Raw genomic sequence first — 17129 nt, 5'->3', positions numbered from 1 at the left:
AGATGGCTGTCGTGCTAGACCAGAACCGCTCGCGGCGGATCGTCGTGTCCTACCCGCTTTGTGGTATGCGGGAACATATTGTTGCATAGGCATAGGGACTTGCAGATCTTTGGACACGGTGCACTCAGCGGTCAGCGTTATAGTGACACAGTACTCCTTTCCCATGTAAATCTTTTCAGGGGTGCTTTAGGCCCTGACTTCAGTTTAATGTATGTCAGTGGGCGACCACTTCGAACAGAACATATGGCGCAGCTCTTGGAACGAAAGGATATCTGGCGAGTAGACTGAGCTGTCTGTTCCTCCGAGTTAAATTCATTGGAAAATGTTTGGGATGCATTGTGAGGACGTATTGCAATGCGTGCACGTCCACATACCCCAGCCAACAGTCGCCAACAGCGCTGATGGAGTAAAGGAATGCGTTACCGAAACAACTCCTTACCAGCATCGTGGTCAGGGTAGAAGCACACTGCAGAACATTCACTGTCGTCCGTGTGGATATATACTTTATTAAGTACCATATCCAGCATTTTTTGGTGTTCGGATAACCATCGTAAATCGCGGTGACTTCGGTGTAATTATTCTATTCGAATGAAAGAATCATTTCTGTTCTTCCCATTGCGTATTACTTTCAGCTGCCCTATTATACTGTAGCAGTTATTTCCATGTACGGCCCAAGTGTGATAGAGTTACATTACTTGGCAGTCACACATCAAGCGAAAGTTACTTTCGTCCTTAAGTTTAGCACGAGAATGTGTGTATGTAGATGTAGGTGGGTGTTATGCCAGGCTGGCCTGAGTACCGTACGGGGAAGACAGCGAGACACGGCCTGGACGGGCTGTAACTTGCTCTGTACATGACTATCCACGAAAGCCAGTCCGTGGGCGGACCACACTTTCTAACCCTTTGACGCACATGAAATTGCAAAACGCAGCATAATTGTAACTCTGTAGCCGAGGTACTGTTAATCTGAGTACTTGAATCGACTCTCTACAGTGTTATATCAATGAAATAATTTTTGTTAATTCTGCAAATTTCGCGAAAACTGCAAAACATTACTGAAGTGTCACACGTTTATCTCAGCAGAATACGTTATTCCCACTCAAATAAATCTCAACAAGTTAGTTTTTGAGCCTAGCAGCTTCTCTAGCTACTAATTTGCTGAACTGTAAATAAACTACCGTTGATAGTATCACGGCTAAGTCAGTGTACGCTCGACTTTGAGTCACCACAAGTATATACAGGGTGTTTCAAAAATGACCGGTATATTTGAAACGGCAATAAAAACTAAACGAGCAGCGATAGAAATACACCGTTTGTTGCAATATGCTTGGGACAACAGTACATTTTCAGGCGGACAAACTTTCGAAATTACAGTACTTACAATTTTCAACAACAGATGGCGCTGCAAGTGATGTGAAAGATACAAAAGACAACGCAGTCTGTGGGTGCGCCATTCTGTACGTCGTCTTTCTGCTGTAAGCGTGTGCTGTTCACAACGTGCAAGTGTGCTGTAGACAACATGGTTTATTCCTTAGAACAGAGGATTTTTCTGGTGTTGGAATTCCACCGCCTAGACCACAGTGTTGTTGCAACAAGACGAAGTTTTCAATGGAGGTTTAATGTAACCAAGGGACCGAAAAGCGATACAATAAAGGATGTGTTTGAAAAATTTCAATGGACTGGGAACGTGACGGATGAACGTGCTGGAAAGGTAGGGCGACCGCGTACGGCAACCACAGAGGGCAACGCGCAGCTAGTGCAGCAGGTGATCCAACAGCGGCCTCGGGTTTCCGTTCGCCGTGTTGCAGCTGCGGTCCAAATGACGCCAACGTCCACGTATCGTCTCATGCGCCAGAGTTTACACCTCTTTCCATACAAAATTCAAACGCGGCAACCCCTCAGCGCCGCTACCATTGCTGCACGAGAGACATTCGCTAACGATATAGTGCACAGGATTGATGACGGCGATATGCATGTGGGCAGCATTTGGTTTACTGACGAAGCTTATTTTTACCTGGACGGCTTCGTCAATAAACAGAACTGGCGCATATGGGGAACCGAAAAGCCCCATGTTGCAGTCCCATCGTCCCTGCATCCTCAAAAAGTACTGGTCTGGGCCGCCATTTCTTCCAAAGGAATCATTGGCCCATTTTTCAGATCCGAAACAATTACTGCATCACGCTATCTGGACATTCTTCGTGAATTTGTGGGGGTACAAACTGCCTTAGACGACACTGCGAACACCTCATGGTTTATGCAAGATGGTGCCCGGCCACATCGCACGGCCGACGTCTTTAATTTCCTGAATGAATATTTTGATGATCGTGTGATTGCTTTGGGCTATCCGAAACATACAGGAGGCGGCTTGGATTGGCCTCCCTATTCGCCAGACATGAACCCCTGTGACTTCTTTCTGTGGGGACACTTGAAAGACCAGGTGTACCGCCAGAATCCAGAAACAATTGAACAGCTGAAGCAGTACATCTCATCTGCATGTGAAGCCATTCCGCCAGACACGTTGTCAAAGGTTTCGGGTAATTTCATTCAGAGACTACGCCATATTATTGCTACGCATGGTGGATATGTGGAAAATATCGTACTATAGAGTTTCCCAGACCGCAGCGCCATCTGTTGTTGAAAATTGTAACTACTGTAATTTCGAAAGTTTGTCTGCCTGAAAATGTACTGTTGTCCCAAGCATATTGCAACAAACGGTGTATTTCTATCGCTGCTCGTTTAGTTTTTATTGCCGTTTCAGATATACCAGTCATTTTTGAAACACCCTGTAACTTTGTTCACAGACGGTGAATAGTATCTACATTAGAAAAAATGGTTGCAACATATACACTGAAGGGCCAAAGAAACTGGTATAAGCATGCGTATCCAAATACAAAGACATGGAAACAGGCAGAATACGGCGCTGCTGTCGGCAATGCCTATATAAGACGACAAGTGTCTGGAGCAGTTGTTATATCGCTTATTGCTGTTACAACGGCATGTTATCAAGATTTAAGTGAGTTTGAACGTGGTGTTACTGTCGGCGCTCGAGCGATGGGACACAGCATCTCCGAGGTAGCGATGAAGTGGGGATTTTCCCGTACGACCATTTCACGTGTGTTCCGTGAAAATTAGGAATCCAGTAAACCATCAAATCTCGTGCAAGAACGGGACAAACGGCGACTGAAGAGAATCGCTGAACGTGACATAAATGCAAACATTCCGCATATTACTTCAGATTTCAATGCAGGGTCATCAACAAGTATCAGCTTGAGAACCATTCAACGAAACATCATCCATATGGGCCTTCAGAACCGAATGCTCACTCTTGTACCCTTGATGTCTGCACGACACAAAGCTTTACGCCTCCCTCAAACTCGTCAACACCGACATTGGACTGTTTACAAATTGTATCAAGCGGACGGACGTGAACGGGTATGGAAATAGACGCATAAACCCATAAATCCTGCCGGCTTCTGTGGCCGAGCGTTTCTAGGCGCTTCAGTCTGGAACCGCGCTGCTGCTGCTGCTGCGGTTGCAGGTTCGAATCCTGCCTCGGGCATGGATGTGTGTGATGTCCTTAGATTTTATTGTATTGTATGGTATGTTAACCGGGGACCTAGAAACGACACAGAGGCTCCGTCCCCGCCGCAGCCGCAGTGGTCCACAACCCCACGACGACTACCGCAGTCCATACCTCCGCCGCCCCACACCGAACCCGGGGTTATTGTGCGGTTCGGCCCCCGGTGGAACCCCCCCCCCCCCCCCCAGGAAACGTCTCACACCAAACGAGTATAACCCCTAAGTTTGCGTGGTAGAGTAATGGTGGTATACGCGTACGTAGAGAACTTGTTTGCACAGCAATCGCCGACATAGTGTAACTGAGGCGGAATAAGGGGAATCAGCGCGCATTCACCGAGGCAGATGGAAAACCGCCTAAAAACCATCCACAGGCCGGCCGGTTCACCGGACCTCGACAGAAATCCGCCGTTCGGATTTGTGCCGGGGACCAGGAGCTCCTTTCCGCCCGGAAAGCCGTGCATTAGACCGCACAGCCAACCGATCTGGCGTCCTTCGATTAGTTAGGTTTAAGTAGTTTTAAGTCTAGGGGACTGATGACCTTAGATGTTAAGTCCCATAGTGCTCAGAGCCATTTGAACCATAAATCCTGCTTGTCAGCAGGGGACTGTTCAAGCCAGTGGAGGCTCTGTAATGGAGTGGGGAGTGTGCAGCTGGAGTGAAATGCTACCGCTGATACGTCCAGATAGGACTCTGACAGGTGACATGTACGTAAGCACCCTGCTTGATCACCTGTATCCATTCATGTCCATTCTGCATTCCGACGGACTTGGGTAGTTCCAGCAGGACAACGCGACACCCCACACGTCACGAAATGCTACAGAGTGGCTGCAGGAACACTCTTCTGGGTTTTAAAACTTCTGCTGGACAGGAAACTCGCCAATCATAATTATTATTGAGTATATCTGGGATGCCTTGCAACGTGCTGTCCAGAAGAGATCTCCACCCCCTCGTATTCTTACGGATTTATGGACAGACCTGCAGGATTCATGGGGTCAGTTCTCTCCAGCACTATTTCAGACGTTATTCGAGTTCATGCCACGTCGTTCTGCGGTACTTCTGTGTGCTCGCGGGGGGGCTTACACAATATTAGGCAGGTATACCAGTTTCTTTGGCTCTCCAGTGTATAAATATCTTCAGAAATCACAATTTATCTGCTATGTTGCGAATTGGCGTATCTTCGAATGTAAAAATAAACCACATTTGTTCGGGATGTTCACCACTACGAGCATCTTTGGGTGTCTAGTCACGAGTGACAATTCCTTTAGATAGCAGAGGTAGTACTATTGAGCAGACCTCGGGCGAGCGAAAGAGTCGGAAGAAGCTGTCGGCAAGCGAGGGTGCTTTATATCATTGCAGAGTGAGAAGCTTGGACGTGGCTCTCAGATATTTAATATATTTGAGAAACTCCTTGATGTGATTGAAGACAGAAAATGATTTTGAAATGGTGTTATAGATAGACGACACTTACGGAAAAAGGTAAGATGCATCAAGTTTTATTTGCTGCAAGCGCTAAAATCACGAAGTATTGTAGTGTAAAGATTTCATTGTGTCTAACATATCTGCGTGTTAGTATCCTGGGTGAATTACCACTCTTGTTGTCAGTATTATTATTGGTCTCCCTCACCAATATTAACTGAAAGATATTTTATTAGGAACCTCAAAGACTAAATTTCGCCGTATTTAAATAGTGCGTGTTAAAAGCATACATAATGGTGTATGACAATGCTGAAAAGAAGTAATGTTGAGAAAGATTAATACATGTTCAAGTTTTTTCTACGTTATTAAAAGGTTTCGATCTCTTATTCATTTACAAAAAAATTAAGCGAATTTCACCCTCACTGTTTAAATGAAGAATGTGTTTGGCAAAATGTTGCACTGTCACACCTCGCACCATTGCGTGAACACTGATTATCATTTTTTTAAAAAAAGATTAATTTTCCAATGCAGCCTGCTAAAAGAATTAAACATTAAAGCCGCCACCCAGTGATTTATTTTAGCTCATAATTTTTTTTGCACTGCAGAAAGGCAAGGCCGAGTAATCCGTTGACAAGGTAACAAATATTTGCAGGGGTTAAGCGAATCTTTGAGAGAATGTAGAATCATTTTTCACGGGCAAAAAACTGCGTATACATTCAGTGGATGCGTTTTGTAACAGGGCGCAATTTTTGTTGCCGAACATGTAACCACTGTGTGCGATTCTTTCATGAAAAAGCCATTCTGAGTGTTATTGACAACCATTCTATATTTATCACACACCTAATAGATAATTTACATAAATATGTTCGTGTTTAAAAGTATGGTAGCAAAAGCGATTCTAGATCAGACAATGTAATCGGAATATGAACGTACTTACTTTCACATTGTAAGTAGGCTGTTTAGGTTTTTATATTGGTAACGCCACGTAGCGCTCTGTATGAAAATCACTGGCTGTGCTGTGTGTAGTCTGTGGCTAGTTTGCATTGTTGTCTGCCATTGTAGTGTTGGGCAGATGGATGTTAACAGCGCGTAGCGTTGCGCAGTTGGAGGTGAGCCGCCAGCAGTGGTGGATGTGGGGAGAGAAATGGCGGAGTTTTGAAATTTGTAAGACTGGATGTCATGAACTGCTATATATTTATGAATTTTGAACACTATTAAGGTAAATACATTGTTTGTTCTCTATTAAAATCTTTCATTTGCTAACTATGCCTATCAATAGTTAGTGCCTTCAGTAGTTGAATCTTCTATTTAGCTGGCAGTAGTGGCGCTCACTGTATTGCAGTAGTTCGAGTAATGACGATTTTTGTGAGGTAAGTAATTTGTGAAAGGTATAGGTTAATGTTAGTCAGGGCCATTCTTTTGTAGGGATTTTTGAAAGTCAGATTGCGTTGCGCTAAAAATATTGTGTGTCAGTTTAAGCACAGTCATGTATAATTTTTCTAAGGGGACGTTTCAACATTACTAGGGACAGGCTTTGGCACACTCACACAGTTTTCAGAAACTACGAAGTAAAAGCATATTACTTTCAACAGGTCTCGGCAGGCATATTCTTTGGCTGTTCTGTAATTTTTTCGTTGATTGCGTCCTGAAGACGTGATTACCTCAGGAATTAACTATGCAATGCATTATTTGCGGTCTTGAGGGCTCTAGTGCAGATGAGATATGTTCAGGCTGCTGAAATCATCTGATCCTAATCCCTTTGCGCCCTTCACTCCTTTCAAGGCTTGAACCCAGTGCATAAGGCAGTCCAGAATACCCAGTACTACCTTCCCCTAGGGAAGGAGGTGCCCTTCTGGATACAAAACCTGATGGGAATTTAGGGAAACGAATTAGCAGATGTAGAGGCGTGTGATGATAGATTGTTCAATGTGCTGCCCGCTTCGTGCTATCACTTCGCTGTTGTGGTACAGTCTTACGTAGATGGAAAAAAGAGTGGTTGAAAGTGACGGACAATAGTTTACGACTCGTAAAATAAACACCATGTCCTTGTCACGTGACTTCACATAGGACACAGCTCTGTAACGTACTGCTTTTCTCTTCAGCGATTCAAAGTATGGTGCTCATGGCGCACAGATCATAGTGCGTCAATTTTTAGTAGAGTTTCTTTAATATCAGGCAAGTTGTAGTGTCTAATTTACCTACAGACTTTGACAGAAATATTCTACGACATTTGATATGCTCTGAGATGCATGACTCCCTCCCTAAATTAATAGGAAGTTGTTAATATGTTATCAGGTTAACTGGCCGATACAAGGTTTCTGTGAGTGACAGAAAGTCAAACATTCCCTTATAGTTTTTTCAGCCTCCCTTTCGTAATATCGCCAACGGCCTTGCCGCAATGGTAACACCGGTTCCCGTCAGATCACCGAAGTTAAGCGCTGTCGGGCTTGGCTACCACTTGGTGAGTGATTATCCGGTCTGCCGAACGCTGTTGTCAGTCGGGTTGCACTCAGCCCTTTTGAGGCAAACTGAGGAGCTACTTGTTTGAGAAGTTGCGGCTCCGGTCTCGGAAACTGACATACGTTCGGGAGAGCGGTGTGCTGACCATATGCCCCTCCATATCCGCATCCAGTGACGCCTGTGGTCTGTGGATGACACGGCAGCTGGTCGGTACCTTTTGACCTTCATGCCCTGTTCTGGAGGAGTTTAATTTAGTTTAGTTTCGTAATATCTCTGTCAACTGATTTTATTACATTTGATCAAATTTGCTGTTGGATCCTTGTGATCGTCCAGGTGAAAGTGAGGGAGTGGGAGAGAGCGAGTGCAGTTTCAACACTCTTGACTTTAAAGGTCTTATGTGGTGCGTAGTTGTCGCCATAAACTAAGGCGCGCTTGCGCTTAGATGATTAACTCCGCCAACGAAAGCGCGACTGCCGTTTGCACACCTCGATCTGGCCTCACTCGAACTGCCTTCATCTCTTCGCAGGGGTTTCCGAACGACTCTACAGTTTCGCTGTTAAAACATTTACGGATTTGAGGCATTCACTAATTTCGTGCACTCTGGAACGTTCTCTCCCGCAGGCATTTTAATTCGTTCAGCCATGACTACGGCAAAAACCACTGCACTAAGTTAGACCGCAATAGACCGGTGATGCTGTATTGTAACATATCACCCCGGACTACAAGTCCATTAAAAATAAAAATGCACTAGTGACGATACTTGATAGACCAAGGATGACAAAAGGTTCCCTAATCCCATGGCACTCTTCTGAATGCTCCATGAAAACATTTTAAAAAAATGGTTCAAATGGCTCTGAGCACTATGGGACTTAACTGCTAAGGTCATCAGTCCCCCAGAACTTAGAACTACTTAAACCTAACTAACCTAAGGACATCACACACATCCATGCCCGAGGCAGGATTCGAACCTGCGACCGTAGCGGCCGCGCGGTTCCAGACTGTAGCGCCTTTAACCGCTTGGCCACCACGGCCGGTGAAAACATTTAAATTCACACAAAGCCCGAATCAATGGAAATATACTGCCATTAATGATTTTGGTGCGTAGACATATTATCGGATTTTAGGCAGAGTACCGTTACCATAATTCTGAAGATAGCAAGAGCACAAAGGGATTTGAGGCATTCACTAACTTAATTTCGTCAACTCTGGAACGTCTTTCTCCCGCAGGCATTTTAATTGGTTCAGCCATGACTACGGCAAAAACCACTGCACTGGTGACGATACTTGATAGACTAAGGATCACAAAAGTGTTCCTAATTCCATGGCAATCTTCTGAATGTTCCATGAAAACATTTAAACCCACACAATGCCCGAATCAATGGAAATATACTGCCATTAATGATTTTGGTACGTAGACATATTATCGGATTTTAGGTAGAGTACCGTTACCACAATTCCGAAGATAGCAAGGGCACATTAATTGGAGAACTTTCGTACAATCTGATTGACCGCTCAAGCATCCAAGTTGATAACAAGAATAATACAAATACAGAAGAATGGAAAACAAAGTGAGTGTCAGTTGGATGACGATCGGTTTGTCTTTACGAAAGATAAAGGCACTGGAGACGCAGTTTTTACGTTGCGGTTAGTAATGGCAAAAAATCAAGCAACCTCATATACTTCCGACATGGGAAATGTGTTTACGTAAGATGTTTGTAAGGGCTGTAAGGCAGAAATGCAGCACTTCACGTGCTCAAGATGTACATCGGTAAAGCAATGTTGGAGCTAAAGGTTCAGAAGTAGAGTTAAAATTCTGGATAAAAGGATATCAATGATAACATTCGCTGATACTGCAATCCCTAGGAACTATAGAATGAAATCAGTAGTGTATTAAGTAAAGAATATGGAGTGAAAATAAACCACAGAATGCTTGTGGTGATGTAACACTGTATTAGTGGAATGTATCCTGAGGGTGACTTAGCTTTTTGCTGGTGTACTAATATAAAAATAATTACGCTAATTAAGCCATTCATTAATTAATACAGAAAAATAATGAAGGAAGTACTAATTCGAAACCCCATCCAGCATCCATATTTTCGTTTCAGTCGATTTACAGACTAGTTCTTTTGAAAAAAACCACTACCGTTTCATCGCCCAACTATCCTCCTGCAGAACTAGTGCTTCATGGCTAAAGACATCGTAAGGTTTTCTGGCGCAATTGTAGTAAAGTTTACGCCTGTACTAAATTCATACCTCCTGGCGCTGTAGATCCCGACTCCTAGGTTTATACGTCAGTTATGACTTAGTTATTCGACAGTTTGCCCTGTTCTTAGATTAAAATACAAATTACAGCATATATTTTACTTATTAGAGTAGATATAAGTGCCACTGTAAAAAGTGCTAGCGCAAAAAAAAAGAAAGAAAAGATATTACCTTCAATCTCCGGAATGGCGTGTGTTGCAAGATACGTCAGTCCATCTTTAATGACACATTCAGTTATAAAATCGGTTCATGTTCTGATATAGGTACTTGGTGCTGGATCATTTTGAACGCTGTTGGCAGAGCAAAGAACCACACAAGAAGTGGCAAACTTTCGGAGGAAAGTCTCGCAGTATAACTAAGAATATGCGGTGGATAAGCAAACAGCTTAAGCCACGGAATTTTACGCATTGCGAACGTAGGCCCCCCGAGTTTATTTTTGCTGTTATGTTTATTTTCCGCGAACAAAGCTGTTCGCTTCAGTACTCGCGTACAAAGCCACACGGCATTAAATATCCGCTTCGTGATTCCTCCAGGGCTTTCTTCCTGAAGCATACTGGGTGGCTGATAAGTCCGTTGTCACGCTGCATCGTTTACTACTTTACAGTTTTGTTTGTACATGTGTTGAAGGTCTCGATATATTTCTTAAAAGAAAATATTGTTCGTTATCGGCTGTAAAACTTGGCAATTGTAAAGCCGATAACAATGTTTTCTTTCGAAAATTTAATCCCTTTATTACTAATACTATTGCAGAATGTCAGTAATATTGGCTTATGACGGTGTGTGTGTGTGTGTGTGTGTGTGTGTGTGTGTGTGTGTGTGTGTGTGTGTATGTGTGTAGATTTTCTTTCTTTCGCCTACTCCAGGGAACTGAGAATTCTATCCACTATGGTAGTTAGTTATCACCTTGTTATAAAAAGATTTCAAAATATGAAGTCAGCTTATTTTGTCTGCAAAGAACTGGAAGTATTGGACCATAATACAGCTCATAAAATAAAGTGCCGTTAACTTGCTTTTAAATGCACTCGGCCTTATCAGCATTAAATCCAAAAGTGGAAAATAATAATTGCACGTCTCCGCACTATCACTTTTACTTAATTCCCACGCATTGGCATAAAAATCAACTATCTAACCTAGCCTGTTGTGGACGAAGCAAATAGCTCGTAGATAATTACTTAGTTGGGATATAGGCAACAACTTACGTTAATGCGAACCAGTTTGTACTGTGTTTTTAACCTGTCGAGCCGGCTGGGGTGACCGAGCGGTTCTGGGCGCTACAGTCTGGAACCGAGCGACCGCTACGATCGCAGGTTCGAATCCTGCCTCGGGCATGGGTGTGTGTGATGTCCTTAGGTTAGTTAGGTTTAAGTAGTTCTAAGTTCTAGGGGACTGATGACCTCAGAAGTTAAGTACCATAGTGCTCAGAGCCATTTGGAGCATTTTCAACCTGTCGAAATTCTTCGAAGGAGGGGAAAACGTACTGATTCCATCTCCAGAACATCGACTTACTTATCTGCTTTGAACTAAAAATCTTATAGTAACAGCTTTCTCGCCAAACCGTAGTTACACCAACTGTTACGTGGGGCATGGACATATAGTGCCAACAAGAAAATTAGTTAACCGTGTACAATGTAGAATTTCTAAACCCAATGGATGGAAAACCCTTTTTGGATTATTGCAAACGATGAGAAGGATTTTTGTGTATTTCTCTTCCTCACATTCGCCACGTAAGAAACCAACAAATGCGTTAAGAAGGACACAATTAAACGTAGGTTTATCGGCTTAATCAAGAAAACACTTGGTAATGCAACTACACTGCCAGATAAAAATATTGAATACCCAACAAGACATGCTCGGATGTCACTATAAGTTCACATGCATACGCACCATAGGTGGCTAAGTAAATGGTTAGGGTTTCTGTGGTTATTATCTGTGGTCGGTAGAATGGCCTCCAGAGTGCATTAGAGTTTCTCGTGTTTAGTGTTGTCACCAGGAGTGGTAGGATATATAAGGGGCGCGAACAGCATCAGACGATCAGTGGTTACTATGAGGGACACGGATATGTCGTGTACACGCACGAGATAGCGTTTTCAGCGTCTGTAAGGATATCAAAGGGGCCTCATTGTGGGTCTCCATTTGGCAGGCTAGGCAAATCATGTAAAAAATCCAAAATTCCTAGGAAATTTAAATGTGACAGTGATCGTATGTTGGACTGCATGGTTACGTGAGGGTAGGCATATTCGTCTGATCACCACTAGGGAGGTTTGCCGTATTGTGCACTAAGCACATCGTGGCTGCTTCACATCTGCGCCTGACGTCCTCCGAGATCAGAGTATGGATTCCCTGAAACATTGTGTGTGATCCGCTCCCCTTGTCGGAGACAAGCAGCAGCTTTAGGCTGACGTTAACGGAACGCAGACGACTGCGTTTGGGCTTGTGAAGTGTCAGGATGCTGCTAAATGGACTGCTGATAAAGGGCACTGTACTGTGTTCAGTACCCTCAGGTTTCAAGAAGAATATAACAATTCCAATTCCAAAGAAAGCAGGTGCTAGCAGGTGTGAAAATTACCGAACTATCAGTTTAATAATTCACGGTCGCAAAATACTAACACGAATTGTTTATAGAAGAATTGAAAGAAACTGGTAGAACCCGACCTCGAGGAAGATCAGTTTGGATTCAGGAGAGATCTAGGAACAAGCGAGGCAATGCTGACTCTACGACTTATAGAAATTAAGTTAAGGAAAGGCAAACCTACGTTTATAGCATTTGTAGACTTAGAGAAAGATTTTGACAATGTTGACTGTAATACTCTCTTTCAAATTCTGAAGGTGGCAGGGATAAAATACGGGTAGTGAAAGGCAATTTACAGTTTGTACAGAAACGAAATGGGCCGGCCAGGGTGGCCGAGTGGTTCTAGGCGCTACAGTCTGGAACCGCGCGACCGCTACGGTCGCAGTTTCGAATCCTGCCTCGGGTATGGATGTGCGTGATGTCCTTAGGTTAGTTAGGTTTAAGTATTGCTAAGTTCTAGGTGACTGATGACCTTAGCAGTTAAGTCCCATAGTGCATAGAGCCATTTGAACCATTAGAAACCAAATGGTTGTCATAAGAGACGAGGGGCATGAAAGGGAAGCATTGTTTGAGAAGGAGGTGAGACAGATTTATAGCCTATCCCTGATGTGATTCAGTCTTTATCTTGAGCAAGTAATAACGGAAACCAAAGAAAATTTTCGATCAGTAATTAAAGTCCAGGGAGAAGAAACAAAAGCTTTGATGTTTGTCGATGACATTGTAATTCTGTAAGGGACAGCAAAGGACTTGGAAGAGCAGTTGATTCGGATGGACAGTATGTGAAAGGAGGACGTAAGATAAACATCAACACAAGCAAAACGAGGATAGTAGAATGTAGTCGAATTAAATAAGATGATGCTGAGGGAATTAGATTAAGAAACGAGACACACAAAGTAGTAGATCAGTTTTGCTATCTGGGCAGCAAAATAAATGATCATTGTCAAACTAGAGGGGATATAAAATGTAGACTGGCAATGACTAGAAAAGCATTTCTGAAGAAGAGAAATTTATTAACACTGAGTATAGATTTAAGTGTTAGGCAGTCTTTTGGGAAAGTATTTGTGTACAATGTAGCTATGTATGGAAGTGAAACATGGACGATGAACAGTTTAGACAAGAAATATGGTGTTGAAGGTGAATGTTGAAGATTAGATGGGTAGATCACTGAATTAATGAGGAGGTGATGAACAGAACTGTGGAGAAAAGAAATTTGTGGCACATCCTGAATATCAGAAGGGATCGGTTGATTGGACACATTCTGAGGCATCAAGAGACACCAATTTAGTACTGGAGGGAAGCGTTGGAGATAAGAATCGTAGAGGGAGGCCAAGAGATGAATACAGTAAGCAGATTCAGTTATTCGGAGGCTTGCTGAGGGTAGAGTGGCGATGAGAACTGCATCAAACCAGTCTTTGGACTGAAGACCACCAAAACAACAACAACAACAACAGTGTTCAGTAATGAATCTTGGTTCTTCACTACCCAGAATGACCACCATCGTCAAGTCTGGCAGCGACCAAGGAAAAGGCCGCATTCATTAAAAGTTTGGAGAGACGCAGTGGTGTTACTACTGCCTTCAAGGTGTGAGCCCTTGTGTTTGACATCAGACGACAGATGGTAGTGATTAGGGAAGCTCAGACAACACAGAGTACTTCTTGGGCGCCTTACGTCCTCAGGTGATAACTCTCCTGCAACAGTATTATGGTGCAAGTCCAGGGATAACATGTCTTTCTACAAACTGTGTGCGTGATGTTGATGTACTTCCGCGGCCAGCAAGATCCCCAGATCTCTCCCACATTGAACATGTGTTCGATCAGCTCTGACGTCAACTCTACTACAGAGGCTGCATCCAGGATATCAAGGAACAACTACGACAGTTGTGTGCCATCTTTCCTCAGGAAAAGATGTAAAAGGGTTAGCCCGCCCGGCTAGCCACTTGGTTTACCGCGCTGTTTCCCTAGCGGGAAAGCATGCCCGTCTCCGGCACGAATCCGCCCGGCAGATGAGTATCGAGATCCGGTGTGCTGCCCAGCTTGTGGATGGTTTTTAAGGCTGTTTTCCATGTACCTCGGCGTTGCGGGCTGGTTCCCTTATTCTGCCTCAGTTAGACTGTGTCAGCGATTACTGCGCAAACACTGTTTCCACGTACTCGTACACAATAATTATTCTATCACACAAACATTTGGGGTTACACTCGTCTGGTATGAGACGTTCCTGGAAGGGTGTGTGTGTGTGTGTGTGCGCGTTTGTGTGTGTGGTTGGGGGTGGGGGTTGGGGGTTGGGAGGAGGCTTCCACTGGGGCCGAACCGGACAATAACCCTGGGTTCGGTGCGAGCTGGCGGTGGAGGTGGGTGGACTGCTGTGGGGTAGTGAACGACTGAGCGCTACGGCATGACGAAGCTTCTCCGTCGCTAGGTCTCTGGTTTAATACATACATACATACAACGTTTTATGACACCCTCCCCAACTTACTCAGTTCATCCATCCAGGCAATAGAGAGTGAAACGTCATACCAATATGTGGGCATATAATGCCAAATTCATTGTAAATTAGATTCCATTCAGCAGTCACTGAAATGGTGTCACATGTTCTCTCAATTTGTGGAGTTTCATTACGATTCCTCTACTCTTTCTGTGTGCTTCACTTTTTTTGTCAGGCAGAGCAACTGAGTTAGTGAAGTAACATGAGGATTTCCTGTCTCCCCTAGCGTTTGTAACTTCTCACGGGCTCTACCGTTTGTCTTGGTTCGATAAATTTATTTCAGTTCAACTCTGAATCGAGATGACCTTCAGTGACTGCAGTCCCTGTTGAGCTAGGGAAAGAAGGTCGTGTGCTTCATCTGTGAAACGTATACGATCTCTTCAGAGTGTTATCGAATTTTCAGTATTCTTGTATCGTATTTTCTGAGGAAGAGATTGGAGACTATCCCAGAAATTGCGTAACAGAACTTAAGAAACAGCCTAAAACTCATAATCTGTTCGGCGTACCTGACAAATAGTCGCGGACTCTAGCCGAATCTGTCGCTCAAGCTATAAGAACGAATATTCCTGAGAAAAGTTACAGAAATGAAATTGAAAATGTTGTGGTCAGCGGAACGTTAGTAAATGTCCAAAAATACGATTCAGTGCACTGTCGTATGTAGAAACCACGCAACTTCATTAAAGGAAAGAAAGATACAAGTAGTGGTAATGAGACCAAGCTAGATAGTTCATGCTGTAACAGGCATATGTCAGCCACTTCAATGATTACGCTACATCTCCCTACCAGTTTCATATTTACTGGGAACATATTGTAAATAGGGTGGTCCATTGATCGTGACCGGGCCAAATATCTCACGACATAAGTGTCAAACGAAAAAACTACGAAGAACGAAACTTGTCTAGCTTGAAGAGGAAACCAGATGGCGCTATGGTTGGCCCGCTAGATGGTGCTGCCGTAGGTCAAACGGATATAAACTGCGTTTTTTAAATAGGAACCCCCATTTTTATTACATATTCGTGTAGTACGTAAAGAAATATGTATGTTTTAGTTGGACCACTTTTTTCGCTTTGTGATAGATGGCGCTGTAATTGTCACAAACATACGGCTCACAATTTTAGACTAACAGTTGGTAGCAGGTAGGTTTTTTAAATTAAAATACAGGACGTAGGTACGTCAGTCGAGGGTTGGATTCCCTCACTTCTTCATCAAAGACTCTCACTGCCTGGGCTACTCTCAGGGTGTATCTTCGACGTGGAAGAGCCCCACCATTTCCTTGCCGTGTCGTCTGCTCGCCGTCACTACTGCTCGCCGTCCGGTCCTCCTCACCACCGCCGCCGTCGCCACCTGCCGCCGCACCGCCACCGCCTGGTCGCCGCCTGCCGGTGCTCGCCGCCGCCCCCGCCGTTCTTCCCGCGCGCCGCCACCATGTCCCAACCCACCACCACTATCATTTTCACCTCTCCCTCCGCTGCTCCAACCACCATCACATGGAGCTCATCCTCCACCCCACTTCCCGTCCTTCCTTCTCTCCCTGTCCACCCCACCCCTGCGCCACTTTCGGCTGTAACCAGCCCCAACTCCCCCTCCCCATCGACAGCTACTGACTTTCCGCCGCTCTCTGCACCGCCTCCGACAGGCTCCAAGCCAGCGCGGATTTCGGCTCGATGTTCCATTGTCTCTGTGACACCCACGCCCCCTCCCTCTGCGTCATCCGCTGCTCAGGGTGTTCCTGCCCCCCGCCATCTCCTCCTGCAACCCATCCCCCAGCCCCCTCTCCACCCAGTCGTGACCACGAAACCTTCAAAGCCCCCAAATGTTGACCCTTCCCCCAACATCTCCTCCAAAAAACCCCCCCATCCCCATGACCCACCCACCCCCATGGACATGACCCCAACCCCCGCCCCCGCCATGCCTGCCACCCCACCTTTGTCTTCTCCAATCCTGACCCTCAATTCCTTGATACCCGCTCCCTCACCCTCGCCATCCGGAAATGCTACCCCAATACCCCCATCTCCCTTCTGATTCCTCGCAAGGACTCGGTCCTCATTAAATCCCCCAATGCTTCCTTCCACACCTATCTCCTCTCCCGCATCCCCCGTATCCAATTTGGCCAACGTGCAACCCTCACCCCCTACCACACCCCATCCTCTCCCCATCAGCCTCAATCTCCCTGACGAATGCCAACCTTCACCACTGTGATCACGAAGCATAGCCCCGTGATCACGGAGGCTGAGGTGTTGGTGGAACTCAAGTCCGGGCCCGACACTGAAATCCGCTTGGTCCGTTGCATCTTCAATGATGCTCGGCCAACTTCTCTCATGCAGATATTCACTGAATCCTCCTCCTCCACTGACCGCCTCCT

The sequence above is a fragment of the Schistocerca americana genome, chromosome 2, assembly GCF_021461395.2.
Source record: "Schistocerca americana isolate TAMUIC-IGC-003095 chromosome 2, iqSchAmer2.1, whole genome shotgun sequence".
Lineage (NCBI taxonomy): Eukaryota > Metazoa > Arthropoda > Insecta > Orthoptera > Acrididae > Schistocerca > Schistocerca americana.
Note: the sequence above shows the minus strand (reverse complement) of the source record.